The sequence below is a fragment of the Triturus cristatus genome, chromosome 6 (assembly GCF_964204655.1).
Source record: "Triturus cristatus chromosome 6, aTriCri1.1, whole genome shotgun sequence".
In the NCBI taxonomy this organism is placed as follows: domain Eukaryota; kingdom Metazoa; phylum Chordata; class Amphibia; order Caudata; family Salamandridae; genus Triturus; species Triturus cristatus.
Window position 1 is genome coordinate 1,428,438,040 of NC_140589.1, and position 27,289 is coordinate 1,428,465,328.

The window sequence follows — 27,289 nt, forward strand, 5'->3', positions numbered from 1 at the left end:
AAAACTTAAATTAGGAGGGCAGTTGGAGTTAGAAAATGCAAGAAGCAAGAGAGAAGCTGAAATGGAGAGCAAAAGAATAGATTTTGAAAGAGAGAAATTAGCGTTTGAACGTGAGAAGATGTTGAGGGAGATGGAGCTTAAAACTAAGAGTTTAGAGTTGAATCCCTCTGGTGGCAGCACTCCATCTGTGCCTACAGAAAGTAGGTTTTATTTTCCCAAAGATGTGTTAAAAGATTACAGTAGAAATGAGGATATTGGTCAATGGTTCAAAGCATATGAGTTAGCATTGTTGGCCCACCGGGTCCCTGAGAAAGATTGGGGAGCGGGGTTGTGGGGTCGCTTTGTCAATGAAGGAAGAGATACCTTGTTGGACATGCCTGCTGAGAAAAGCATGTCTTGTACTCATATGAAAGTTGCTTTAATGTTAAGGTATGGCTTAACTCCAGAAAAGTACCGACAAGCCTTTAGAGAATGTAAGAAGTTGCCTGGTACTACGTGGGTTGAATATGTGTCCTTTTTTTTGCAGAGCCATGGTTGGTTGGGTAAAGGGTAGCAAGGTGGATAGTTATGATGCTCTTTATGATTTGTTTGCATGGGAGCACTTGTCTAATAACTGTTTTCCAGAGCTATGCCAGCACCTTATTGATAGCAAGATATCTAACCCTAGAAAACTTGCTGAGGAGGGGGACCGCTGGGTCAGTACCAGGGTCCACAAGGGTCCACTGGGAGACTCAGCCAAAGGTGGGCAGGGTCCCCAGCAGAAGAGTGGGGGGGACAGGGGTAAACAGAGGGAGTTTCAGAAAGGGCCCCAAAGTAATCCCCAAGGGAACCAAGTGAAGGGTTCCCAGCCTCCCCCTGTAAAGAAGACAGAGGTCCCGACAGGTAAACCTGTTCCCAGGGGCCCAATGACCTGCTACGTCTGTAAGCAGGTGGGACACCGTTATTATGATCCCAGTGTCCCATGAAGGATTCGAATGCACCACCGCGTGCACCCCCCCGTCAGGTTTCGAATGTAGCCCTGGGAGGGAGCGAGATGGGTGCCCCCGGTGGGTGGGGTCCCGCAGAAATGTCCCTGGTCTCTTTAGGAGACGTGGAAATGGTCCCTCCAACCCCTCTGCCTAATAACACTAAGAAATATAGGCAGTGGGTGACCATTAATGGCCATAGGGTGGAAGCTCTCAGAGACACCGGAGCAAGTGTGACAGCTGTCAAGTGTCATTTGGTGTCCAGAGAGCAGGTGGTCCTTCATGCATTCTACCCCGTTGTAGCTGCTGTCAACTCACAGAGTAAGTGTGAGGTAGCTCAAGTTCCTTTTGAGTGGGGGGGGGGGTCTCAGGTACTCTTCAGGTTGCTGTGAGGCCCGCCATGCCTGTTGATTGTCTCCTGGGCAATGATTTGGAGGACTCCCCTTGGGCTAAGGTGGAGCGAAAAGTGCATCTGGAAATGTTGGGTCTGCCGGAGTGGGTGTGTGCGACCACCCGGTCCATGTCAGCTAGTAAGGGTGTTGATGGGGTCCTGGAGCCTGAAAGTATGGCCCAGGACCCAACCATGAAGAGAAGAGGCAGGGTGCGTGGGAAACCGTCCCCCACCGTTCCCACGGTCCAGGAGGGAGCAGACCCTGAGGGGGATGCCCTGGAACCTACAAGGGAACAAGTGGCTGAACTGGGAGACCTGCCCGAGCTGACCCATTGGCAGCAGGATGGTGGTCCCTCCAGGGAGGAATTTTGTGCTGAACAGAAAGTGTGCCCTTCTCTTGTGGGTATGAGGCAGCAGGCCTCAGCCCAAGCGACAAGTGATCAGTCACGATCACATTGGATTTACTGGGAGAACGACCTCCTGTATAGCGAGCCTAAGGCTGCTGAGCCCGGGTCAGCCCGTGTGCTGGTGGTAACCCAGCGCTTCAGAGCCTTCCTACTGGGGTTGGCTCATGACGTTCCATTAGCTGGACATCTGGGGCAGGACAAGACTTATGACAGGCTTGTCACCCATTTTTATTGGCCTCAGATGAGAAGGGATTCAGACATCCATTGTAGGACCTGCCAAACTTGTCAGGCAAGTGGGAAAAGTGGGCGGAAGCAGAAGGCTCCCCTCCAACCTTTTCCCGTAGTCAGTACCCCCTTTGAGCGAGTGGGGATTGACATTGTGGGGCCACTGGACCCCAAGACAGCCATGGGCAACAGGTTTATCCTGGTCTTGGTGGACCATGCCACCCGGTACCCGGAAGCCATCCCTCTCCGCACAGTGACGTACCCCGTGGTGGGACGGGCACTGATGGGTGTTTTCTCCTGCATGGGGTTCCCCAGAGAGGTGGTGTCAGACCGGGGCACCAACTTCATTTCTAATTATATGAAGTCTCTGTGGAAGGAGTGTGCGGTAACCTACAAGTTTACCACTCCTTACCACCCTCAAGGTAATGGGCTGGTTGAGAGATTCAACCGGACCCTAAAAGGCATGATTATGGGTCTTGAAGAACCAATAAGGCGTAAATGGGACGTCCTCTTACCATGCCTGCTGTTTGCTTACCGTGAGGTGCCACAAAAGTCTCTTGGGTTCAGTCCCTTTGAGCTTTTGTATGGACACCCGGTAAGAGGGCCTTTGAGTCTGGTCAAAGAAGGCTGGGAGCAATCTCCCAGGAAACCTCCCCAGGATGTATACAGTTACATGCTGGCCTTTAGGAACCAGACTCGGCGCTTCAGAGATCTTGCTCAGGCAAATCTGGAGGCCAGCCAGGAAGAGATGAAGCGGTGGTACGACCAGATTGCCACTCTGGTTGAGCTTTAACCTGGTCAGAAAGTTTGGGTCATGGCCCCTGTAGAACCTTGTGCGCTCAAGGACAGGTGGACTGGACCATTTGAGGTTGTGGAGAAAAAGAGCAATGTCACCTACTTGGTGGACTTGAAGTCTCCCAGGAACCCCTTGAGGGTCCTGCATGTCAACCGGTTAAAGCCCCACTTAGAAAGGTCCGAAGTGGGCATGCTCCTAGCCACAGATGCTGGAATGGAGGAGAAGAGTGACCCTCTTCCTGACCTCCTGTGTGCAAAAGAGCAAGATGGGTCAGTGGATGGTGTTGTCCTCTCTGACACACTGACCCCTGAGCAGCAGCAAGATTGTCGCCATCTGCTGGGACAATTCCCTGATCTGTTCTCCTTAATCCCTGGTGTCACTCAGTGGTGTGTCCACGATGTGGACACGGGGACAGCACTCCTGTGAGGCACAAGGCCTACAGGGTGACTGACAAGGTCAGAGCATACATCAAGGAGGAGGTCTCCAAGATGTTTGCCCTAGGGGTGGTTGAGTCCTCTAGCAGTCCTTGGGCCAGCCCAGTGGTCTTGGTCCCAAAGGCTGCAGCGCCTGGTGCTTCACCAGAACTTCGGTTCTGTGTGGATTACCGGGGACTCAATTCGGTCACCAAGACTGAAGCGCACCCCATCCCCAGTGCTGATGAGCTCATAGATCGGTTGGGGGCTGCCCGGTACCTTAGTACGTTTGATCTAACGTCTGGGTACTGGCAGATCGCCTTGACTGATGGGGCAAAAGAGAGGTCTGCATTCTCCACACCAGATGGGCACTACCAGTTCCGGGTTATGCCCTTTGGGATGAATAATGCCCCTGCCACATTCCAGAGGTTGGTCAACCAGGTATTGGCTGGACTGGAGGATTTCAGCGCCGCCTACCTGGACGACATAGCAGTGTTCAGCGCCAGCTGGGAGGAACACTTGCGCCACCTCCAGGAAGTGTTGTTAGCCCTGCGCAGAGCAGGCCTCACAATCAAGGCCAGTAAGTGCCAGATTGGGCAGGGTTAAGTGGTGTACTTGGGGCACCAAGTAGGGAGCGGCAAGGTGGCACCCTGCAACCCAAGATAGATACCATCCTTGCACTGGTCTCTCCCCTGAGGCGGAAGCCGGGGGATTTTACTTAGCGTTTAGCAATTTTATCGCATAGTTTTTAACTTTGATGTATACTTTGCTGTTTAACCTTTTTAAATCCTTTTAAACCCTAATTGCTGCTACTTACTTGTTCGCCGCCTTGCCATCACTCCTCGCGCGTTCTGTCACACTCTCGCGCTGTGAAGGAAGGGGCCGGCCATCTTGGGTGAGGGAGGGGTAGCGCTGCAGCTGCTCGACGCCTCACGCCCTCCCAGAGTACTTAACCAGCTAGTTTTTGCATCGCGCTGACTTGCACTGGTCTCGCCCCTGAGGCGGAAGCCGGGGGATTTTACTTAGCGTTTAGCAATTTTATCGCATAGTTTTTAACTTTGATGTATACTTTGCTGTTTAACCTTTTTAAATCCTTTTAAACCCTAATTGCTGCTACTTACTTGTTCGCCGCCTTGCCATCACTCCTCGCGCGTTCTGTCACACTCTCGCGCTGTGAAGGAAGGGGCCGGCCATCTTGGGTGAGGGAGGGGTAGCGCTGCAGCTGCTCGACGCCTCACGCCCTCCTCACACGGATAAATGGGAAGGTAAACTCGTCCGCGCAGCGGGCGAGTGCAGCGGGCGCGCCAAAGGCAAGCCCGTCTGCGCCCGTCCGCGCCTGTTCCGGGCCAGGGGGCCACGACCCCTGTTGTATTCTCCTCACAAATCAAGCAAACATATGACCGCTCAACTCTTATGAGGCTCCAACCCGCCCCCTCCTCACAATGTATCATATATGATCCTTTACTATTAAATAAGGACGCCTACTTGACCTGCCCACACTGCAGCATCATGATCCGGACTTATAACACCATGGTGGCTGTCAATCAGCAGAATGACACCAATGAAGTGGTCACTCTGATGGCACTTATTAATGCGCGCTCCTTAGTTAAACACAGCCAAGAAATTGCTGACCTTATTATCGACAATAACTTGGATGTACTGTACATCACGGAAACCTGGGCAGATGACGCTTCAGGCCCCGATCTTGCTGTAGCAGTTCCTTCTGGTTATAAAGTCTACCGACAGGACAGGCTTGGAAAAAAGGGTGGGGGGCTAGCGATCATAATTCGAGAGTACCTCGAAGTTCGAACCTCACCCATCCCTGTCACTACTTGTGAAGCTATGTATTTCGATATAAAACTTACAGCCCTCTATAATTTTAAGGGTGTACTTCTATATCGTCCCCCGGGGACCAAAGCAAACTTCCTCACTAACCTCAGCGTTATAACAGAGGTCATAGCCACAGAAGCATCGGTTACAATGATGGGCGATGTGAATTTTCATCTAGAACAACTGGAGGACAGGGACACCGCTGCCCTCATTTCGGACCTAGAAATCATGGGTCTCAGACAATTAGTCACCGCCCCTACTCACAAAGCAGGACACACGCTGGATGGTATTTTCTCCAACGCAGAGGGCCTACATATATCACACATCTCGCCCATGCCTTGGACGGATCACTATGCCATTTTCAGCGCTTTAAAAATTAAGGAAGCAGCGAAGAGCAAGGCTGTATCTTCTATAACATCCCCCTTTAAAGTTTGGAAGAATCTAGACCAGGATAAACTCGTAGCATTACTAGATGAAACCTGCCCTATCTTATCTGCTGATCCTATCACCGCTAACAACCAATTTCACGATTGGTTCAGCAAGGCTTCAAATCATCTGGTACCCATTAAACGTTACTCCAGGAACAGAAGCACTCCTACTGCTCCGTGGTTCACCGATGAACTAAGAGCCTTAAAACAAATAAGCAGGAACAAGGAAAGGCAATGGCGCAGAAGCTATGACCCCAAAAATAAGATTATCTACAAAGAATCCTTGGCCACTTATAAATCCACGATTGTGGCTACCAAAAAAATATATTTTTCCGAGCAAATCGAAACATCTAAAAATTCTAGTAGACAACTGTTCACCATTACAAAAACTTTGACTGGTAATGCGCCAGATCTACATCCTCCCCCGTCCCAATTACTTTGTGACGCGTTGTCAGAATTTTTCTACTCTAAGGTTAATAACATCTACCAAGCCTTTTCTTCTCAAAATTACATCAGCAAAGTTCCCCCTGCTTATACCAGCCCCAGTAGTTCCATGACCAGCTTTAGGACCCTTTCCACCGATCAGATGATCACTATCATGAAATCTATTAAATCAGGCTCGGCCTTGGATCCCTGCCCTCCTGCAGTATTTTCCATGGCGATGGACACTACCGCCCCTGTCATCACCCAGGTCTGTAATTCCATACTGACCTCTGGGATCTACCCTAACTGCCTTAAAAACACGCTGATTAAACCTCTATTGAAAAAACCCAGTCTTGACACTGAAGAGCTCAAGAACTACAGGCCCATAGCTAGTCTTCCCTTCCTAGCTAAAGTGGCAGAAAAGGCGATGAATCAGCAGCTCTCAGAATACCTAGAGACAAATCTGCTCTTGGATGACACACAGTACGGTTTCCGTAAATACCACGGCACAGAAACTGCCCTTCTCAAGGCAGCCGATGATATTAGAACCACTCGTGATCAGGGCATGACAGCGTTGCTTGTACTGCTGGATCTCTCGGCAGCTTTTGATACGGTCGACCACAAGATCCTGGTCGACCGTGTTGGGAAGAAGGGTATTGACTATCTGGCTAGAGAGTTGCTCTCGTCTTTTCTAGCCGACAGAACTCAGGTGGTCACCCTGGGACCATATAAGTCAGCTAAGCTGTCGCTCCCGTGTGGGGTTCCCCAAGGCTCATCCCTGAGTCCGACGCTATTTAATATCTATGTGTCGGACCTTGCAAGTATAATAAAGGCATCTGGGATGAGCCTAACTTCTTATGCTGATGATACACAATTGGTATTGGCCATTAAAGATAAAGGGACGGAAGTGGCAGAACGCTTTCAAAATACCATGAGCCTGATAGGAGAGTGGATGGCAGGGAACTGCCTAAAGCTCAACTGCGATAAAACGGAGGTGGTCATCTTTGGACCCCTCTCTCCGATCTGGCCTGCTTTTTGGTGGCCCCCCGAGTTCAGCACTCCACCCAATCCGACCTCCAAGGTTAGGAACCTAGGGATTATTTTTGATGATCATCTCAACTTTATGGCACATGCCAATAAAGTAGCAGCTACCGCTCACCACAAATTAAAGATGATAAGAAAAATCATGCCAGTTCTCCCAGATGCTGCTGCCAAAACTCTGGTGACCTCCCTGGTCCTTCCCTCTTTGGACTACTGTAACTCGCTTTTTCTTAATGGTCAAATCAGAATTATAAAAAAACTACAAACCAAACAGAACACGGCAGCACACCTCCTGACAAGAACACCCAAGTTTGCACCCATCTCGGACACCATCAGGACACTCCACTGGTTAACCATCAAGAACAGGATCACTTTCAAATCTCTTTGTATAATTTATAAAACCCTACATGATCAAGGTCCACGCCCTCTCAAGGACCAACTTAAACTTTATAGACCAACTAGACAACTCAGATCCATGACTCTTAATAATCTAGTGGTCCCACGCTCTAAAACTGTCTCATGGGGTGACCGCCGCTTTACGGTAGCAGCTCCCAAGATCTGGAATATGCTTCCTCATCATATCAGATCCAGCAAATCATTATTTCAGTTTCCCAAGAGCCTGAAAACTTGGTTGTTTAACCAGTAATCCCCCTGGTCTTTCCAATGCTGTGGAGATTCAGTCGTTCAGTCTAGCGCCGAGACGCCTACGGGTATTCGTTCGCGCTCTATAAATGCCAAAATTAAATTAAATTAAATTAAATTAAATTAAATTAAATCCTGGCTTGGGAACCGCCCAAAACCCAGACTCAGGTGAGAGCCTTCTTGGGTCTCACGGGTTACTACAGGAGGTTTGTCAAGGGGTATGGCAACATTGTGCACCCCTTGACCTCGCTGACTTCCAGGAAGCAGCCAAGACTTGTGATCTGGACTGACGCCTGTCAGGAAGCCTTTGACACCCTGAAAACTGCAATGTGGACAGCACCGGTCCTCCAGACGCCCAACTTTTCCAAAGAGTTCATTGTCCAGACGGACGCTTCAGAGCATGGTGTGGGGGCTGTTCTAGCACAGATAAATGAGGAGGGCCGAGACTTACCTGTAGCCTTCATCAGCCGGAGGTTACTTCCCAGGGAACAGAGGTGGAGTGCAATAGAGCGTGAGGCATTTGCTGTGGTCTGGGCGCTGAAGAAGCTAAGACCCTACCTGTTTGGGACTCACTTCCGGGTTCAGACAGACCACAGGCCCCTCAGATGCAGATGAGTGGTGAAAACCCAAAGCTGTTGAGGTGGTCCATTTCCCTACAGGGGATGGACTTTACGGTGGAACACCGCCCTGGTACAGATCACGCCAATGCTGATGGTCTGTCCAGATTTTTCCGCCTTAGTGAGGAGGACTCCCTGGGTGAAGGGTAGTTCTCCCCACATTTCAGCTGGAGGGGACACGTGTTAGACCTGGCATCATTGGCATGAGTCTCTCCTCCATTTTTTTCTGTTGGCCTCCTCTGTTTACGATGTTTTTGCTGGAATATTGCTTTGGGCACTGTGCCACTGCTGATCAGTGCCACAGTGCAAGTGCTCCCTATGTTAAATTGGTAGATTGATTGGTGTTACCATGATTGGCTTGGTTGACTTACTGTTCAGACCCTAGTCTAGTGCACCGCGTGTGCCAAGGGCATGTAAGTTAACTGCTGCTGGTGGGCTTGCAGCACTGGTTGTGCCACCCACAGAAGCAGCTTATAAAATGTGTCCCAGGCCTGCCATCGCAGAGCCTGCGTGCAGTCCCTGACTGCCATGTCGACTTGGCAAGGAAACCTACTTGCCAGTCTCTAAAACCTTCACTTTGCCACATTTCAGACACCCCTATGGTAGGCCCTAGGGCTGGGTGCATTGTTGGTAAAAGGTAGGTCATGCCCTGATGTGTGTGGCATGACCTAATAGTGAATTACAGCCATTTTCGTTTTTCACTATTGAAGGGCTACCTGCCTCCCATAGGCCAGAATGGGCAGACTGATTATTAACCCCATTATAATCTATCTGACTCAGGGAGCATGGTAGCAGGTCGTGTTTAGTATCCCTGAACTCAGAATTTAATAACACACCCTTTAGGATGGATGTTTTTTAAATTCTGTGTTTGAAAATAGCCCTTTTAGAAAGTGGCTATTTTCTTGTCCAACTATCCACCGGTCTCTGCTGGTTTGGTGTGTGTGTCAGGGGCTGGGTGGCTCCAGAGGTCTGAATGAGTCAGTGTGGGGTGAATGAGGCATCTACACTTAGAGTGGGGGAAGAGTAGTCCCTGATAGCCTGCCCTGCCTGACACAATGCTGGCTCCACCTCCTGCCGGGCGACTGATAGCCCTGCCCCTGCCAGTGACAATACTGGCTCCACCTCCTGCTGGGCGGCTGATGACCCTGCCCTGCTCAGTGAATAGGCCAGGTGCGTCGGCCTGGCAACACCAACAACAAACCTAGGATGGGGGGAATTTCCCTGCGTGGACAAAGGGAACAAAGCAGAAAAGGGGTATAAAAGAAGGACCCCTGAACCAAAGAACTTAGATCACTTCTGACAAGGAAACCTCTACCAAGGACAAGAAGCCTGCTGATCCAAGGACTTGCCTCCCCCTTCTGCCAGTGTGCTGTTTGCTGGGGCGAACCTGAAGCTGCTTCTTTATTTTTGCCAAGGGACAAGGAGAGAGGAACTTGGTGTGTACTCTCAAGCTTGAAAGAAAATCTCCAAGGGATGGAAGAGTGCCAGCCTCCTTTTGAAGTCACAGGGCCAAAAGACTTCATTCTCTGCTGGATTGCTAGCTGCTGGAACGTGTTGTTTCCAGTACATAGGGGAAATCTGCAGTCTCGACGTCGCCGGATGCCGCCGAATCCAGCTCGACATCGTGAGTACGGCTCCAGTGTTACGAGCCTTCGACGCCGGCCGCCGGGCCCGATCGACGCCAGTAGCGACGCCAGTGAGTAGTGAGTTCGGCTCCAGCTCCAAGTGACCCCGTCACGACGCCGGTATCGGCGCCAGTGAGTAGTGAGTTCGGCTCCAGCTCCAAGCGACCCCGTCTCGACGCCGCTGCTGATCGCATCGACGCGACGCCCTTCTCGACGGCGTGAGCGCTTCTCCGGCCCGACACCTCTCGACGCCGCTGCGGATCGCCCCGAAATCCGAGGCACGATCGACGCCGACCCCTCGACGCCGTGGATCATCGTTTTCTTCATTCCAAAGGTACTGTGTTTGTGGGGTCTGTTGCAACTCCAGGCTCGAAGTAGCGCTCCTCGCGGTCGACGCCGAACCTTGGGAATATCGTAAACTCGACGTCGTGTGACTCCTGTGGGGGTCACATTGTTGCCAAGAACTGTGCTTTCAGAAGAATACTTACTTTTGTTGCTAAAGAACTATTTCCTAAGAAGAAACTTTACCTGAACTATTATTTTTCCTTCCAAAGAGTATTTATTAAGATTGTGGTATATTTTTGTCGTTATTTGGTCTTGTGCTAAGCCTTATATAAAAATACTATTTTTATAATAACTCCTGTGTTGTGTCCATTTGTAGTGTATTCACTTTATTACTGTATGTGGTCATAAATGCTTAACACACTGCCTCTGAGATAAGCCTGTCTGCTCTGCGAAGCTACCAAGGGGGCGAGCAGGGGTTATCTGAGTGTGTAATCCCCTTGCCCTGACTAGAGAAGGTGGGTCCCTATTTGTCAGAAGTGTATACCTCTGCCAACTAGAGACTGCCGGTTCTAACAGTGGTTAAATCAAAACGATGCTAATCGCATTTTGTCATGTTGTCTATCTATCATGCGTCTTTTCTATCATAGGTACAAAGTGTTTGTGGCAATTCTTTTACCTGGTACTTCTCAAGTTTATATATTACCGAGTATAATAGGCTGAAGCCAAACTACCAAATTGTGATCCTATGTGTGAATAATACCGAGTGCCTACTAATGAGTGATCCTGCTGCACTCTCTGTATTTCTATGAAATCCACTTGCGAGTCTGTCTTCCAGCATGGTTTTTAGGTCTCACCTACGCAGCGCTCATGCGCTGCATAGGCAAAAAGACCTTTTCTGATCGCTTTGGCTTTTCAGCCAAAAACGTGCACGTGTTCCATTGCCTTCAATGGCAACGAATGCACGTCTGGAGATTCACTTGCGGGAGCGCACGGCGCCATAGAGTAGCAATTATCGCTCCTGGCGCTGCTCGCTCTCGCAAGTGGAATGCTTTCACTCGCCCCCTCTTCTCACCCCTAACCCTGCTGCCTCCTTTTAGCGCAAGGAACGCACTTGTTTTTATGCTGTAGCTAATTATGGAAAATAACCATGCCGTGCTTTCTGGTAACGCTAGCCGTGGTGCCTAAGCAGATAAATGTTTTGGAAACTGAAGATTGCTGCCGGTAAAATGTTCCAAAAGTGTTCCTTTTTCATTTTATTTTTAAAAACAGCTGAGACATCATTACGTTTTTCACTATGCTGTTTCCCACGTATAGCATGGTGTTTGCCTTTATTTACTCCAGCAGCAGGGCGGTCACCTTAAAATGCTAGTGTTAAATGTGACGTGATTGTATAGTATTTAAACACATATGACGGCGGAAGTCCAAGTTGGCGTCTCACAAGGGTACCCATGGCCGCCAACATCTGGGGCACTGGATGGAGCTCGAGCCGCAGCATTATTTCAGATGAGACCCGAGGCGCTCCGGAAAGCACACTGAAGCCTGGGTTCTGCATGGGAACAGTGTCCCCCAGTTGTGAGGGTTTCTGTTCATCTTCTCAGGTGCAGCTGCTGCTGCCACACAGCGTCACCACAGATGGGGTGGGGGTTGCAGGTGATGTGGCATAAAATAAAAGAGGTTATCATTTTCTTGAAGGCTTGCTACTCTATATTCAGAATATTGTTTTCACCCTTGTATCGACTGTGATCAGATTCTGTATTTATACTTACCTAAGTTATACCATCTTAAAGGCCTGAAACGTTGGCTACAATTCCAATTGAATCAAGTCAGAGCTTTCTTCACACAGTCTCTACAGTGGCAAAAGTCGGCCGTATGAGTGACACCAGCTGCCATCTATCTCCCATAGTTCCTCTCTGGAGTGTCTGATGCACTGTTTAGCATTAAATAGCTCTTTATCTATTGGGGCGGGCATTGTCTGCACTTCATCTTGGTGTATTTCATAAATTCAAAGTCATTCTGCTTTGCTTGTTACATACAGACATTGGCCCTTCACTCATTCATATGGTCACCCATTCATGTACCGTTCCATCAGTGCACTCAATAACTCACTAATTCCTTCATTCATACAGCAGTGCTCTCATTTATCTGTTCATTCATCCAACTACTGAAAATCATTCTCACATTCATCCATTCACACACACACAACCACACACAAACAATTCGTGAAGATTTACTACAATTTCTGAAGACTTCAATTTATAAGTCTGCTGTTTTGGTTTTGCCAGTGCTTGTTCAGTTTTTTTTTTGTTCCCTTTTTTCAAAAAGGTTTTTCTCTCTGGTTATTGTTATGTAATTATGATTTTTTTTATAAGTTGAAATGATTTCCCAGTGATATCCATCCTCACTATATTGAACCTTTCTGCACACAGGAGGTGGGGAAATAACCTATGCCATCGGCATACTTTTTGTGGAAGAAAGAGCGAGGTTGATTCTTGCAACTACAAGGAACACCCCCAAAAGCATTTTACACTGAGCTACCCAAAATGATGGCCCCAAAAACAAACAAAACAAGCATTGGCATAGCCAGTAGGTCTCGCTTTTGGGACCTTATAAGTGTTTAACCATGCAACAGTTAATGTTGTTGCACCAAGGATGTTGTGCTGCATAACTGAATACTTATAAGGTCCCAAAAGCGAGACCTATTGGCTATGCCAATGCTTGTTGTTTTAGCCATGTGTCCAAGGGCACATCCTACCAGCCTGGCCAGTAATGCATCTTCCACTGTTGCAGATTATTTTCTTAACTGTTGCACAGTGAGTAAAAAGACTGGGTAAAAGCAAACCCTATTATTATAGTACTGAATGTCTCCTTTTTCTCTGGCTGCTTTCACTATGGTTTGCCAGACACTGAGATTTTGCACCCGATTTTTTTTTGTATAGTTTTCACACCAAATGCAGCCCAAGATTAGGTTTCTAGACCCTCTAGCGAAAGTGCAGGCTCAATGACAATTTACCACCTTGAGACAGTAAACCTGATGGACTATATCCCGCAACCCACCTGCACCAGTATTTCAGAATTTCCCTGCATTGGAAAGATGGAACCATTCCTTATTCTCCCCCCCCCCCCCCTTTTTCTCGCCTCTAACTATGTAATCTTAGCGCCAAAGGGTCCTCTTTGAGTTTCTAAGGCGACCTCTCACTCGCATACCTTTGCAGAAGAACAGATGTGTTGTTCTGAATTGAGAAGGTCGTTCTCTCAGCGAGCCATGAAGGCCAGGCTGGCTCCTAGATGCCTGCCTTTGGCCCCCATGAAGGATGTTCACAGCTTCTGCTTGCTTGAACGGAGTTTCTCAGGAAGCTGAAAATTTCCTCTCGGCTTTGTACTTGCCTGAACTGGAGCACAGCTTAAATCCCTTTTCTGATTATTTTTTAAAGGGCAGGCCTCGCATCAAATGCAACAATTAACATTTAATCTAAAGTTAAACTAAAGAAGAGGAGCTTGCTAACGCCCTTGAAAAGTCGAAGGACAAGGCCCGGAGAGGCCCAGGTGCCTGCGCAGAGATTTCAACATCGGGGTAGGCCAGCTGTGGAAGAGGTGGTGCCTCTGACAAAGGTCGGTCCAAAGAGCAGAAAGAAACCATCAGTCCTGTGGTTTTCTAAGAGCTCAAGGAACAGGACAAGGTTTTTTGTCACTCTCTTTTGGAATGATCCTATATGTAATATTTACTTTGTACTAACATCAATTAATTAAAAAATACAGTTACGACTGCTGGTGGATTTGTAATGAAAGAATGGAATCTCCTCAAAACGCCAAAACGAGGTCATAAACTGACATTTGAGATTTGCAAATGATTTTTCTAGCTTATTCAGGAAATACCCAATACAAGACTCTGGGATCAGAAATAATGTGAGGTAACATTTCTTTTATTATAAGTTAGTAACAACTGCAGCTGGATGCAAATAACATAAGACTATAAAATGAAATGAAGGCAGAATACTTGTCATAAGGACTATGGATTACTAGTTAATTGTTTAACACATTCAAAAGAGCGAATGTCATGCTTAGCCTTCTTTGTTCCATTAGCTGAAGATACAAACGAATATATGAATTATATACATAGGAAATTTAACTATCAATGAAAAAGGAACTTGGAAAATAATTTTTGGGACATTGGTTTAAAGGTGAGAGACCAAAAGACCAGTTCGTCGATTGTCTAACTGATCTGTTTACAACTGCATGAACCCTTTTCACAAGGGCAGGCAATTATCTGCTACTCTTAATCTGGGACAAATTAGGAGGTTCTTAGAAGTTGCACTTACAAACATTGCATTGCATTTCTTATGCGGCAACTCTTAAACTGTACTGGGCACATAGAAATAGACATTGTCATAAAGATCATGAAAATACATCACCAGGTTGATTTCTGGTTCTCAGAACTCTACACTAAGGGTAAAAACAGTGTATGTGTATTTTGAAACCAGAATTACAGTACAATACTCTTGGATTAACCCCTTCGACGCTTATGACGGAACGGTTCCGTCATGCACGTCGGTTGGGCTGTGCTTATGACGGAACCGTTCCGTCATGGCCCCGCCCGCGCTCAGAACCTTCAGCACTGCGCGGAAATCCGCGCAGCGCTGAAGGGGTTAAGCGAGATCATTTTGTTTAACAAAAATGTACGACTTGTGCATACGTATAATGATGTGTAGAAAATGAAAAATCGTTATAGATTATAGGTCACTGTTAGACATGGCCTTTTCTGCAGGGTCACCCCCAAACCTTTTGCCTTCCTCCTCCTCCACTTTTTTGCTGAATGAGTTTTTGTTGGGTTTAGGACTCTGGGCACTTTACCACCGCTAACCAGGTCTAACGTGCATGTGCTCTCTCCCCAAAATGTGATAAGATGGACTTATCCACAATTGGCATATTTAATTTACTCATAAGCCCATATTAAAGTGCAATGTATGTGCCCAGGGCCTGTAAATTAAATACTACTAGTGGGCTTGCAGCACAGATTGTGCCACCCACTTTATTAGACTTTAAACATGTCTCAGGACTACTACTGCAGAGCCTGTGGTTGCAGTTTAAATCGCCATTTCGACCTGGTAAGTTAGCCTACTTGTCAGGCCCAAACCTTTCCTTTTATTACATATACGTAACCCCTAAGGTAGGCCCTAAGCCGCCCTCTCGGCGGGATGCAGTATATTTTACAGGTGGGACATGTACTTTTGAGTTTTACATGCCCTGGTTGTGGAAAACCGCTAACTTCATTTGTCACTACTGCGGGGCTTATCTCTCCCATGGGTTAACATTGTGATTGCCTTAAAACATCTTTTAAGTGTCATTTCCAATTGGGAAAAGATAGACCTTTGGAGTTTGGTGTCTCTGAACTCACAATTTATTATCACAACTTATGGTGAAGTTGGATTCTATGTCGGGACTGGAGGCGAGGATTATGCCTTCTCTCTTCACTTTATTAAACAGCAGCCATTATTTAACAAGAACTTAACTACGTTTCCCATGAACACTTAGGAAAAAGTAGTTTAAATAAACATCCAATCAGGAAACAGTCCTGTGGCCTCCAATCAGGGCCATCTCAGCCTGACATAGTCCAACCTCACTGGCCCCTTGTCCTCTTTCTTCGCTCCTGCGCAGCCGAGATAAGTACTTTGAATCTCCTGAGCGTTTGCTCATGTTGCTTATGTTTGTTTTGTATAGTAAAAAGGTTGTCTTTATTGGGGCTCTGCTGCGTCTCTCCGATTATTATGACTGTTGTATTGACAATGCTTTTATAATCATTACTGTGTAGTGTGGCTCTGCTGCGTTTCTCCGATTATTGGTTTATTTTTTTCCCTGACAGTTTATCGCGGGAGCGTTCTCGCTCCTACATGGCCTTTCTCTGTTGCGGCTCTCGGCGCTGACCTCCCGCCGCCAGGGGGCGCTGGAGGCGGCGCAGGACTTCGGCACACGCGTTTGAATCCCTCACTGAGGGGTTTGTTCGGCGCGCTGCAGTCCTGTGAGCTACTGGCCTGAGGGAGACGCCCATGTGGGTCCGTAAGACGATCATGCCGCTTCGTAATTAAGGCCAATCGCGCTCAGATTGCATGCTCTGCTGCCCAAAATTGACACAAGCGGCAGCAGAGTCTGTACTGTGTGTTCGCAACGCCCTGCAAGTGTCTATATTAATCAGGCTTCTGACGCCTGTTGGCACACAACCCAGGCCGGCTTCCCACTGAGACATATTATGGCACCAGATTTTGTGTCCTAGGGCATAGCCCCGTGCAACAGCGAGATCCTCACACAGAAAGCTAAGGCTGTCACCCAGCCCCCAATAAAGTAGTGCCTCTTAGGAAGGCCCTCTGGTCTGCCATCCAGACACCAGTGATAGCGAACCTCATTCAGTCCTGGTATTCAGTTATAATGGACTATGAGGAAGACTCTCAAGGGGGGCAAAAACACCCTGGCCGACCTCTCTTGGGACAACGAGTTTTATGATGCCGTGGATGCATCTATATATAGAGCAGTGGAGGAGGCCATGACTCTCCTTGAAGAGTCTGTCTCGCAAGATCGAACAGGCCTTGGCAAAGTTGTCTTCCCCTCCCGGAGCACCCATCCCCCTACCCGAGTCTCCAGGGATTCCTCCTTCATCAGACAATGTCCCTTTCCCCTGACCAAGCTTGCCTGTGATTCGGGGTGGATTTGGGCACCTTTGATAGGCTCAAACAGGCCTTTCTAGCCACCCAACCAGCCTTGCCAGACACAGTTGAGGGTTTCCCGACCCTGGACAACACGGCCCCTCCCAATGGTACAGGGGACGATGACACACAATCCGGCCAGTCCAGACCATGGCTTCCCTCCCTCTCAGAACACCTCCGACATGCTCGATTCCGATGATATCATCCACCCTCGGTCCTCTGAATGGGCCCCGGCAGACAAGGTCGCCAGTTATGTGGCGGGCGCATTCGCAAGCCTTTAGAAAAGGAGGCCCATAATTGCCTTGGAGCGGAGTGTCCACGGCCCTCCCTGGAGGGTAAGGTGGCACTCACCTCAGAGATCAACACGTGTATGGCCACCTTCCTGCAGAAGTTCATGAAAGATCCCAAAAAAGGGATTGACAGGTCCTGGCGGGCATGCCAGGACAAACTCCTGGACACCTTAGGGCCCCTCACAAAGATCCTGGACATGGCCGAGGAGGCCAAGCAAACAGGCTCCCTGATTACCCCAGAGTCCCTTTCAGGGTGGGCGCAAAGGGCCATTGTATTTTTGGGCAACACCAACTATGCCCTTTCCACGAAGCGTCGCTGCTCCCTCCTCATTAAGGTAGACCCCAAGTTAGGGGACCTGGCAGATTCAGAGGCGGGGGCATTGCACAGGGAGGGATCTTTGGAGAGCCATTTGTCAAGGAGTTAGGTAAATTGTTAAACACCTTTACCTCTCTTGATAAAGCTCAGTCATCGATTAGAAAGGTATTTCCCCGGGTTTTCTGTGGGGCTGGTCGAGGTAGGGGCCGCTCGACCGGCCGCCCTTCCAACCAACTCCCCCCAAAAGGGCAAGGATCCAGACAAGGCCAGTACCAGGACCAGTCCCAGTTCGGGAACTTCTATCCCACAAGAGGCCGGCGTGGCAAGGGCTGAGGATTTCGAGGAGCAGCATCCTCCTCCAGCCCCGGTGAGTGTTCTCCCTTTTTTCTGCTTAGGGGTACGGGGAAGGCTGGGGAATTTTTTCCAGTCTTGGACTTCCATCATAGGGGACGCGTGGGTGCTTCAGACGGTTCAGGTGTTCCACATAGAGTATGTCGGCAAACCCTCTCAAGAGGTCAGGCCCCATCCCATCCAGTTATCTCAACAAGAGGCCACCCTGGTGTAAAATATTTCACGTAATGCAGAATGGAATCAAGCGATATGCATACAAATACTGGGCAGGAAAACGGTGAAATACTATACCTGTGTATTTCCCAATGTATTTGTATGCATATAGCTTGATTCCATTCTGCATTAGGTGAAACATTTTAATATCAACTCCTTTCCTCATACATTTCCAGTAACTAAATGTTTTTCAGGATGGGTAGTCTCCCAACATGGAGCTGCCACTACTCCGGCAATGGCAGCCATTTTGAACTAACCAAGCTAGTCTAGTACTACGAAGCAGGATGACAGGGCGTTTTTTTCCCGCCGCGTGGTTAGGAAAGGGCTTTATAAACGGAACCGGCCCATGCACCAGTTAGTATGTGGTATCCAGGGAGAGAAGTAGGTTAATGTACCAGAGGCGGCTTTGACGAAGTAAGTGGCGGGGGGCTTCTTTTTTCCTACAGATGGAGTAACCTACCCACCTGTGGAGCAGCAACAGGAGTACATGATATATAGACCTGTCCCCCCCCCCCCTTTTTTAGAGTGTGACTACAAGCCCCTCTACCCCTGGCTTTAACCATGATGCAATATTATAGCATCTACAGAAGTACGTCACATGGATTATCTTTTCCAAGATTTATGTTGTACTGTCACGTGGTGTCTTGTTTCACGAGTGCTATTTTACGAGTGGTGTCACCCATTACAGTGTGTGGCATGTTCATGACACACTATATGAGCACATAGGATAGACCATATGAGCACCCACTATATATAGTGCAATATTTTGATAGTTGCATGCACAATTATGCTAATGCGACCTGCCAGCACGGCTGATGGGTCACTGTTTTTAATATATCTTTTTGTTTTCTAATTACAGACACGGATTAATCACTAGAACCATATGTATACAGTGCACATTAGGTGTGCATGGCTTGTGTCCTTATTAAAGGATTCACTAGGAATGCTACACACAGGGCTGGACGCCATAGAGTCCTGATGAAGAGCTATTAGGGGAACAGCTTGAAACATGTTGACAAAAACACATTACTGAGACAACCAGACTCATTAAGGTCAGGTTTCTTCTCAGTAAACGACCCCTGATTTCTAACCATACCAACTAGGGGCGGGAATAAAAGAGTGGGCAACTAGTTAGGTATTTTTAGATTTTCTTTCCCTTTCCACTCCACGTCACTACACTACACATAGTCTACAATAAAAAGTGCTCCTACGTAATTCGCAAGTTGCAGCACGCCTCAACCTGTAGAAGATTGAGAGGAACCCCAATAATGAAGCATGCCAACTTGGGGCAACCCTGGTGGGTGAGGGGTCTCTAGAAAAAAAGTATTTTTTCTAGACAAGGAATTACAACAAATTCTTGCTGTATCCTATCTAATTCCTTAAGGGCAGATTTTCTTTGATATACTCGATTTTTGTCTAACTACGTAACTGTCAGTAGGATAAACCTAGCCTCTACATCTGCCTCCCTCTCTACTTTGGTAACTAAGCTTCACCAAGGTCCTCAGGCCAGCGGTGGAGTTCCTGAGAGCTCGTGGTATACGAATGATAGTATACTTGGATGACCTGCTCCTGATGGACGCATGCCCACACCAACTTCTGTGCCACCACCAGACAGCAGTGGATCTTCTCCAGAGCCTGAGCTTTGTGGTGAACGAGAAGTCGTCGCTCCTTACGCCTTGCTAGAGCTTTACATTTCTAGGCTTCGCAATAGACTCCACTTCCTCCACTCTCAGTCTTCCCTCTAGAAAGGTCTCAAAGATTCGGCATGAACTGAGGCGTTCCCTCTCCAAACAACAGGTGTCACTCAGGCAACTGGCCCAGATAGTGGGTCTCCTCTCCGCCTCGATCCAAGCCATTTTACCGGGTCCTCTCCACTATCAGGCGCTACAGCATCTAAAAGCGGTATTCCTACGCAGAGGCTGCCCATATTCCCACAAGGTGGTACTTTCCGAGGAGGTGCAAAAAGAGATCCAGTGGTGGCTAGATCACATGGAGGCCTGGAACGGCCGAGCGATCTTCGGATTAGCCCCAGACTTGGTTATAGAGTCCGATGCCAACAGAGTAGGCTGGGGGGCCTGATGTGGCGATTTTTGTACGGGAGTTTGTGGTCTACAGAAGAACGAAGATTACATATCAACTACTTAGAACTCCTGGCAGGCTCCTTCGCTGTTTGTTGTTGGACGAGGGACTCTATCCAGTCATGTGTCCTTCTAAAGATGGACAACATTTCAGTGGTCCGGTATATCAACCATTTAGGGTACACGCGATCGAAAGCGCTCTCGGACCAAGGCGCCGGCTTTTGGCAATACTGCCTGGACCGTCAAGTCTCGGTCACGGCAGACTATTTGCCTGGACGGGAGAACCAAGTGGCAACTTTCCAGTACCGCAACTTCAGGGACTCCAGTCTCTGGAAGCTCGACCCGGGGATTTTTGCAATGCTGAACGACCGTTGGGGACCTTTCTCTGTGGACCTATTTGCCTCGAGATTGGACCACCATTTTCCCCACTTTTTCAGCTGGAGGCCAGATCCACTAGCAGCGGCCACGGATGTGTTCCTCCAGGACTGGAGTCAGGAGAAGGGGTACACTTTTTCCCTCTTCGCAATTATCACAAGAGCGACAGCACAGGTCAGGACACAAAGAGCGGAAGTGGTAATGGTCACCCCTCTTTGGAGATTGCAAGTTTGGTTTCCAGTTCTATTGGAACTTTCCTGGGATTCTCAATCCTACTCCCCCAGTTTCTGACTCTCCTCCTGAGCCCCGATCAAATTCCCCATTCACTGATTCAAGGGAACTCGTTGTGGCTCATGGCGTGGCGGATTACAGGGAATGATGGGAGGTCCCAGGCCTTTTGGAAAAGGCTGAAGCATTCATGTTCAAGGCTTAGGCAGATATCACGGTCAAAACATACAGATCCGCTTGGGGAAGATGGTCCCATTGGTGTATGCGACGGAATCTTAATCCCCTAGATGCAGATGTAGTGCATTCTGAATTTCCTGGCACATTTGGCTTCCATTGGCCTAGCTTATAGGTCCATAAATACCTTCCGGTCAGCCATTTCTGCTGGCAATGCCGCTAAATGATGCGGCGATTGGGGAGCACCCCCTCGTTTGCAGGCTTTTGCGAGGTATAAGATTCTCACTACCTCTGGAGCCCCGTTACTTGGCCCTTTGGGATTTGAATCAGGTTCTTAACTTGTTCCTCTCCTGGCAACCTAATCGTTTTCTTTCAAGGAAAGAGTTGTCAGCCAAGCTGTCTATGCTGCCGTGTTGCTGACGTGAGGGTGCAGGAGATCACGGGCAGGATCTTAACCCCTAGCGGAGTAACGTTCACACTCCACAGAAGGACGAAGTGCCACACACGAGTAATCACTTACCCAGAGTTCCCCGACTTCCCTACGCTGTGTGTTGTCCGTTGCCTGAAGGCATATGAGGAAATGACTGAAGAGCTCCGACCTCCAGGGGAGCGACTGCTCCTTATTGCATTGCGCAAGCCTTTTAGGGCAGTTTCGTCGCCCACAATAGCTAGGTGGGTTAGGTAGGTCATACAGGAGGCGAGTATTAACCTTCAGATTTTTGGTGCCCACTCAGCAGAAGGCGCAATGACCTCTAAGGCATTTGACTTGGGACTCCATTAGGAGGATATCCTCAATGCGGCAGACTGGTCCTCGGACTCCACCATTAAAAGGTTTTACTTCAAGCCGGTGCTGGGTATGGCTCATCTCGAGGTGAGCAAGCTTTAAACTAGCATAATCCTCGCCTCCAGTTCTGATATTGAATGAAAAATCTCCTAGCTAACGTAACAAAGTTTCAATTCTGTTAAGGCGAGGATTATCCCACCCTAGGGATTTCATAAGACAATTGCCCTCCCAGTACAAGCGTAAGTAATACAATTTGAATTCTGAACTGTTTGGTCAATGTATTCGATGTGATTGCAGAGTGTCTGATTTCACTGCTATTTGTCCGCAGGCTTTGATGCGTTTCTGCTCGGATGGTGACAATGTCCCTTTGCCCTTGTAGGATCTGAGGCAAATAAACAAGACTCATGAAAGTGATCCAATGGCTGATTTTGCGCAACAAATGAGGACAAGGGGCCAGTGAGGGTGGACTTTTTCGGGCTGAGATGGCCCTGACTGGAGGCTACAGGACTGTTTCCTGATTGGATGTTTCTTTAAACTACTTTTTTACCCCAAGAGTTCATGGGAAACGTAGTTGTGTTCTTGTTAAATATTGGCTGCTGTTTAATAAAGTGAAGAGAAAAGGATTAATCTTCGCCTCTGAGTCCAAATTAAAATTGAAACTTTCTGTTAGCTAGGAAATCTTTCATTTTTAATTAGAAGTCTGAAAATGCCACTTTTAGAAAATTCAACAAAAACAAGAGCAAGCCATAAGTTCCTGTGAACTGGGTATAGCTAATCAGCCACAGCACAATTGTTCACAAGGAACTCTTTCAAATCAAAAATTATGTTTTTCGCAAGGTATTAATGTCTTCAAGCGATTTAAGCGGAATTAGCATATGATGCAGTCAATATGTTTGACATTTATCATTTTCTTTTAAGTTTTATAAGGTAATGACTTCAGAGAAACACATGACTGGAAGTGCCTAGGGTAAGCGTATGTCATCTCTATTAAATTAACAGCCCACACTCATTATTCGCAGTCACACTAATCCCTTATCATAATTACAGTTCCCAGAATCTCCGTCCTGAAGAGACTCCGTAACGATAGAGGGTCGAAACGGCATTGACAAATGATAAAGGATAGTCCAAGAACACTAGAACATACTCAAGGACCTATGATTTACTCAACCTCAAAGGACATCCTTTTAACTCCAAAAACCAACCCCCTGTCAAACGGTCACTGTAGCTGTATTCACTGTTTTGGTTATGGTCACTCCACTGGGGCCACATAAGTCACACATTTTCTGAAATAATTTTGTAAATAGTGTCAATACACAGTAGAAGTTTAAGATGTTTCGTTTTCTAATTCCTTAAAACTGTAGTTGCAAATAAAAGGCACTCACATCGGCTGAAGTCATTACCTAATAAAACGTAAAAGAAAATAATAAATGTTAAACATATTGACTGCATCATATGCTAATTCCACTTAAATCGCTGCAAGACATTAATGCCTTGCAAAAAACATAATTTTTTATTTAAATGAGTTCCTTGTGAACAATTGTACTTTTAGAAAGTTGGCATTTTCTTACTTTAGCTATTTAGTGCCTCTGCCTGTCTCTGAATACACATTGGGTTGGGTGCTTTGTGCATTCCCTCTAGACAGTCACACAAAGGGAAATGGGGTGTGACATTTGCATTCTGGTGGCCCATCAACAGGCTGATGGGCCTTACTGAGGCAAGACAGCGAGAGAGGAGCTGAGACTTGCACCTGAATAAGGCTGTGCCTGTCCCCGCACAAATAGCTGCATACACCCCTGTAGTGATTATGGAACCAGGGCAGGAAAGGCAGGGACTTTCTGATCTTCAAAGGCCTCTGTGAAGTCTCCCCCATTTCAAAGGCACATTTGGGTATACGTACTGGACCCCTGACACCACCAGAATCAAAACTTTGCTGGAACCAAGGACATTCTGCCAGGAAGAAGAGCTGCTGTGTTGTAGGAGGGACTGCTACTTTGCTACCTGCATTGCTGTGGTGGCCAGCTCCCTTCTTCCTGGACGTGAGAAGGACTTTTACATCATTGAACCCAAGTTTCTCCAAGGGCTTGCTAGCTTTCCCCCTCTTTTCTGAAGTCTCAGGGTCATAAAAGACTTCTTCCAATGCTGCTGGTGCTGCTTGACTCCGCCATCTGGGAGTCCTACCCTTGCCTGAAGTGCCCCCTCCAGTTCTGGACCTCAGAAGTGGATTCTGCAGTGGTTTTCTGCAAAAGGCGATGCACTGAACTCTTTGCGCTTATCGGATCCGATGCAGTGCTGATTCGACAACTACGTGGGTCACGACGCGAGGTTCGACAACACAGCACTGATTCAAAGATGCTGCTGCGAGGCTCGACTCTGATGCATCAAACTGACTGCATGAATCAGAACTGATGCAGGGAGTCCTCGAGCCGACACTTCGCCATACAAGGTACTTTTTCAGTGGGCCCTGTGTGGGTCCTGTAGCCATACTGCCCTTCATCGGGGTCAGCCTGAACTTTAGATTTACCCCAGTCTAGTGCGATCTCAAGTAACATTTTAGCGCTAATGACTTCTTAGCACTGATTTCGGATTTAAATTTTACAAATTCATATCTCACCTTCTACTGATTGGATTTTATGTCATTTTGGTCTTGTTTTACTGATGTGGAGGCTTTTTGTGGTATTTTCCCTGTGTTACTGTGATTTAAGTGTTGCACAAATACTTTACACATTGCCTGTTAAGTGAAGCCTGACTGCTCTGTGCCAAGCTACCAGAGGGTGAGCACAGGCTAATTAAGGTTGTGCATCTGACTTACCCTGACTAGGATTGTGGTCCCTACTTGTACAGGGTGCATACTTCTAACAACCAGAAACAAAAACATTTTGAGGATGTCTGCAGATCTATTTGAAACTGGTTTGATGGTTCTAGACTGCCAGACACTTGAGTCATATTAGAAGAACTATTCCTGCATTCCTTGTCCTCGGGTGACAGTAAAAGAAAGAAATGTGGGCTGACCAAATATTTTTGATCTTGGGCATCCTTGAAGGACGATCCAGTTGCCTTTTGTATTAAACTGAATGTTTCCCTATTTAAACCACAGTCTGCCTTTCATTTTGGAATGTGTTGACTTTTCGCTGTACAGACAGAAGCTGTGCATTCTGCCCACTGTTTATTGTAAGACTGCATACATATACACAAATGTTTTTTATTTCATTAGCAATTAGCATCCATTATAATTTGTGTTTGATGCCAGCGGTCCCTTGGCAATCCCTCAGAGAAAATAAGCGTTAAACATCTAGAGCTGTTGGTATATTGAAGCATCTTACCACTGATCGGTTTTTCAGAGAGTCTCATTGGCATATCATTTAGATTTCACCATCAGAGAGGGGGTGCAATTAATTAGGAACTGTAACAAATTGGGTTACTGGCTGGGGTGGTTGAAATCCATCTCAAGCACCAACCACAATCCTCGTCAGAGTGAAGTCACAAGCAAACCCCAAATTAACCTGTGCTCAACCACCGGGTAGCTTTGCACAGAGCAGTCAGGCTTAACTTCGAGGCAATGTGTAAAGTATTTGTTCAACACTTCGAACAGTAATAATGTGAAAACAGATCACAAGGAGAATCCCACAACAAAGTGGAAAAACACAGTCATTTTTTTTTATAAATAAAACAAGACCAAAATGACAAGAATGAGTAGAACCAGTGATATGCAAGTTTAAAGGTTTCAGTGAAAATAGCACCAAAAACCACAAAGCGCCAACTGTGGTTATCTGGTCATGCCGGGCCGGGACAAAGTCACATGTTCAGGTCGACTGCAATGGAGTGAGGGATGCCTACAGGAACTCAGTTAGGCCCACTGAACAAGAGTACCGTAAATCCTGGTTGTGAAATGTTGCGAGGGCCTGCCTCGAGGACGTGTTGCACAGCCGAGTTGATGCTAGGTCCAGGTTGGAGATGCGTTGAGCAGCTCTGATTTAGGGGAGCTGCGAGGCTGCTGTGCAAGGTCCTGCACCTCCAATGAGGAGGACTTGCGATACAAGGTCCTGCGTCGAGGATGCGCAGCACACTGGCTGGTTCCTAAGAAACTGTGTGACTTGTGAGGTGGAGCCCTGCGTCATCACTGAGGATGTCGCAGTCAAGGTGCTTGCGAAGTGAGGACCAGTGTTGAGGATGCGCAGGGGCAACGGCTGTTCTGATAAGGCTGAAGAGTTGGTGCCTGAGGTTCAATATTTATACCTGGTTCCTCCTTTGAAGTGGGAGAAGCTTCTAGAGGTTACCCTTTGAAGTGCACAGGTTCCCTGCCTCCTCTGCCCTGGCTTCAGACTAACTTCAGGGGGCATGCAGTCCTTTGTGTGGTGGCAGGACAGAGCCAATTCAGGTTTAAGTGGGAATACACAAATACCAACTGCCAGCTACACCTAGCCACGTGACCCAAAAACAGACTGCAGGTAAAAGAAATGGATAAGGCATGAAGAAGCCAACTTTCTAAAAGTGGCATTTTCCAATTTGTAATTCATTTACCATAAAAGAGGATTGTTCATTACAATTCCAAATAACTGGATACCTGTTCCCATTTGGAACTTATCCCTATTCAACGCAATAAGGTAATCCCAAAGTTATCCTATGAGAGAGGTAGACCTTGCACACATTTAAGAGTTTTTCACTATCAAGTCATGTAAAACTTAAAATGACATGGTCTTGTTATTAAATACTTTGCCTCCTGCACTCTGGGCTTTTTAGGGCCTACCCTAGGGGTTACTTATATGTATTAAAAAGGAAGGGTTGGGCCTGGCAACAGGTTTATTTTGCCAGGTCGACATGACAGTTCAAAACTACACGCACAGGCTGCAGTGGCAGGCCTGAGACATGGTAAAGAGCTACTTAAGTCTGTGGCACAATCAGCGCTGTAGACCTACTAGTAGCATTTAGTTTGCAGGCCCTGGTCACAGGAAGTATCACCTTACTAGGACTTACAAGTAAATTAAATACGACAATTTGGAAAAAACAATGTTACTACGTTTTAAAGTGTGAACACATACACTTTAGCAATGGTTAGCAGTAGTAAACTGCGCAGAGTCCTAAGACCAACAAAAAGAAGATCAGAAGAAAATGGAGGAATAAGGCAAATGTTTTGGGGGAAGAACACCCTAAGGCAGACAGGTCTAATAGTAACAAATCACAAATGTCATTGCAGTCACATGGACTTAGCACAGCAGCCAAAGAGACCTCAACATAGAGACTTAAATAATTTCAAGGCCTGTAGGCCCAGTGTAGATAATGTATTGGTAGAACCAGCAAAAGGATAGGCTTAGGTAAACAGAAGGTAATGCACATTTATTTTAAAAACGACTGTGAATAGGACATGCAACTAGAAAATACGTACAGAAACTATAGAACATATCATCAGGATTGAGGAACTGTAAAATGACTTTAAATGGTCTGAGCAAGGCAGAGGATTTTAATTGAACATGTGCAAAATAATCATGTGAAGGATGAGCACAGAGGGAACAAAGTGGGATCATGTTATGTTATTCTACACATTGGAATAACAATAATGAATGACCTTCTTTAAGGTTATTGGAATGGTGAGCAGCAGATTCACTCACTTTGAGAAAAGTAAAAAGAATATTAATGGAAGCAAAGTCAACACAAATTAAGCTAATGCTCAGTGACACATTTCTGGAGGAGAGAGAACTCTACGTT

The 27,289-nt window shown here is 47.2% G+C and overlaps 1 protein-coding gene across 3 annotated transcripts in view; it reads right to left on the reverse strand.

The window, feature by feature from the left end:
- The window catches only part of LRP11 (LDL receptor related protein 11), a 327,158-nt gene that overhangs the window by 141,916 nt on the left and 157,953 nt on the right, over positions 1–27,289 (reverse strand). The window lies entirely within an intron of this gene.